The following is a 3,395-nucleotide window of genomic DNA, read 5'->3' as shown; positions in this document are numbered from 1 at the left end:
TCCCCTCATTCATTTCACCTCTTTCCAAATTTTTAATATCTCAGATAATCTCAGCTTACATCGCCATGTTCCAGATTTGAAGCAGAATCTGCAGGCGAGTTTGATTTCACAACATTGATTTCAACCCGTGTCCTTATTCTAACGGGAACCTTAACCCTAATTTTCTACATGGTACCAACAACAGCTAAAGCACAACAGAAGTAAGCACTAGTGGTGCCGTTGAAATGATCATGGAGAGAGTGGGTACTTGGTTTATTTCAGGGAGCAGGACAATTGCCACATTAACATGTTAACATCCCTTATTTAGTTAATTATACAAAAACTGAAAACTGTTCAAGTCAAACTTCATCTGTCAACTGTCACAAGTACAACAAATGAAACAGTTCAAAATCGGTAGTTATGAGACAGAGCGCCGGTAGTTCATGCTGTGGGTATGTGAATAAAGTCTGACGCAATGGTGTGGGTTCAATTTTGGCAATCCTTATATTGTTTCCGATGGTTGGTTCAAACAATATCAAGCAAATATTTATGATGATTCTTGTACCACAGAAGAAGTCATTATCGGCGAAAGGGACCAACCTGTGTCGGCTGTCCAACACAAGCAGAGGGTCCAGAAAATAACTGCCATTCCAGATTCCCCAGTGACAACGAGCAGTTTCTCTAGCATTTCAAACCTCAAGGCTGCTGGGCACTTCGTCTAGCTCACTTCCTAAGCAGGTTTCTATGGAAAATGGCTGTGTCTGGTCTGAGGACAATCAATGCGAGGTCAAGATGAAGATAATACCTGACGCAATACCATCCCTCAATTACATACTGGTTGATCCATCTTCAAGGATCAGGTTTGTCAATAATCAAGTCTAGGCCAGACAAACCAGTTGTTGATAGCACAAGCAACTTTCTCAACTTTCTGCACCGCAGTAGGAAAGACCTGATCCTCACGAGTAGCAACGAGTATCCAACTAGCAGCAACATGAGAATTAAATGAGAAATGACAAACTCATCTCATCCTTGAATGGGAAACCCCATTGCATAAATTGCTTTATTACATGAAGACATTTGTCCCCAGTCATATCATGGCAACCGTGATAAAATATTTTGATGTTAAACAAGCTACGGCTAAGAAAATGAATGTTGGGTCTCAGGCCTAATGCATCAGCAAAACCAGCCATATGAGAACTGTAAACAGGGAATTTTTTGCGAGCGTTTAATTACTGCGAGTTTTGCGAACGAGACTCAATCGCAAAAATTAAAAACGCAAAAATAAGTATAAATAATACATACATACTTTATTCATTGCAACACGTCATCAAATGTTGAAATCATCAACCAGAACCACAAGTTACTCAATAAGTTCTCACAAATGAATGCAGAATGGTCACACAATACATCACAAATGACAGTGTTAACAGACCAATTAGTGTCACTGTTACCTGTTTGCATTCAAACTCACAGTCATGGCACTGAGTTGAGTCAATTATCAATTATCAACACGGCAACTCGCAAAAATATCTCGTCGCAGTATTGTCTTCGCTGTGGTATTCGCAATATTTTAACGGCGCAGAAATAAAGCTGTTTACAGTAGTTAAGTTTGTTTTGAAGAAGACAAAAACCTACCTGCATACGACTTAAAACTAGACAGTATGCTTGCAGGATTTATTAAGGAATTGTGTTTGTATTTCTTTAGCATCATCTTGGACATATGTCCACCTGGTTTGTGGAGAAGTAGACATCATCACCTACAGTCAGCTCTGTCATGTCAAGACATTACAATCCTTTTGTGATCACTGATCATTTCTACATATTTTGCATTTCCTATTGTCCTTCAATGTAACTCTCTCTTTGAGGCAATATCAGTGTAAGAAATAGAGAATCTCACCAGAGTGTCTTTTGATATCAAATATATCAACACGAGTTGGTGAAAGTGGAAAAATTCCTAGGCTTGCCGAGGATTTTTGCCACTTTTATCAACAGGTGTCACAATGGTCTGCAAAGCATTGTGATGTAATTTCATTGCAGCGATATCTACAGTGTAGATATCGCTTGATCTCATCCAAGCGATATCTCCTGTGGGAGCCAGTTTTGGATGATAAAGAACCATTGCCTGAACAAGACTGAGTGACTTAGTGGGTTTGGTTTTACGTCGCTTTTAGCAATATTCCAGCAATATCATGGTGCGGGACACCAGAAATGAGCTTCACACACTGTACCCATACTGACTGTAATGATACTATTCATGTCTTTATTTCTTGAGTTCACATCAATCTTTTCAAATTATAAAATACAGTCATCTGCAGGAGGTGAGGAGAAATGCGGTTCAACGTTTTGTTCAAGATTATTGTTGCAGTAGGCTTGACTCACAGCACTTGACAACATATCTGCCTCAGAAAACCGTTCTTTGACTAAAGTCTGTACATGTGTGTATCTTTATTGTTTAATGCCGCACTCAGCAGTATTCCATATGTATGATGGCGGCCTGTAATTAATAGAGCCTGGACCTGACAATCCGGTGATTGATATGAGCAATGATCCACATCGTCAGAGTACAGAAACAATCAACCACGTCACTGAGGTTGAGCACTCAACCCATTAAGTCGATTTATATGAGTGAGTGAGTGAGTGAGTGAGTGAGTGAGTGAGTGAGTGAGTGAGTGAGTGAGTGAGTGAGTGAGTGAATATGGTTTTACGCCGCTTTTAGCAATATTCCAGCAATACCACGGCGGGGACACCAGAAATGGGCTTCACACATTGTACCCATGTCGGGAACGACTCATATGACCAGCACAGGTTGCTGGGGTCCAATTCTTAAAAGTATATATACATGTAATACATTTAGATGTGATAATTACATGAGAACAAAGAATATATGCATATAAACATCTCATATAAAACAAAATCATTGTCATTTTCCTTGGTAATTTTTAAGGATCGATCAAATATTGTTCATTTGGGCCAAACACTTTTTGCTTTCATATAAAGTTCAATCAAATATTCGACAAGTTTTTGCTAGTTATAACAAAGCAGACTGTGCCAAGGCGACAGTTTGATATAGCTCAAAATTAATCACCTGATTAATGCCATTTAATATGTTGTAACCAAATAGTACTTGTGTCCACTGAACTGTTTCATTGGCATTTTGGAAGTTGGTGAGTACCGGTAAATAAGAAAACATACATTTTTATAGGTAACAACTTCTGGTTTATTACATGTAGTGACTATTCAATGTAAATTCTTACACTGTTATCAAGCTAGAGTGTATTCTAACTTGACAGCGGAGTAAGAATCAACAATGAAACGTCGCGATATGCAAAAAACCAGAAGTTGTCATCCATCAAGTTGTATGTTTTGTCACCATTTACAGGACCATACAGGAGAGATTGAAACAGGTAACTAGTAAA

The sequence above is a fragment of the Haliotis rufescens genome, unplaced genomic scaffold, assembly GCF_023055435.1.
Source record: "Haliotis rufescens isolate VD_foot unplaced genomic scaffold, xgHalRufe1.0.p SCAF_5, whole genome shotgun sequence".
NCBI lineage: Eukaryota > Metazoa > Mollusca > Gastropoda > Lepetellida > Haliotidae > Haliotis > Haliotis rufescens.
Note: the sequence above shows the minus strand (reverse complement) of the source record.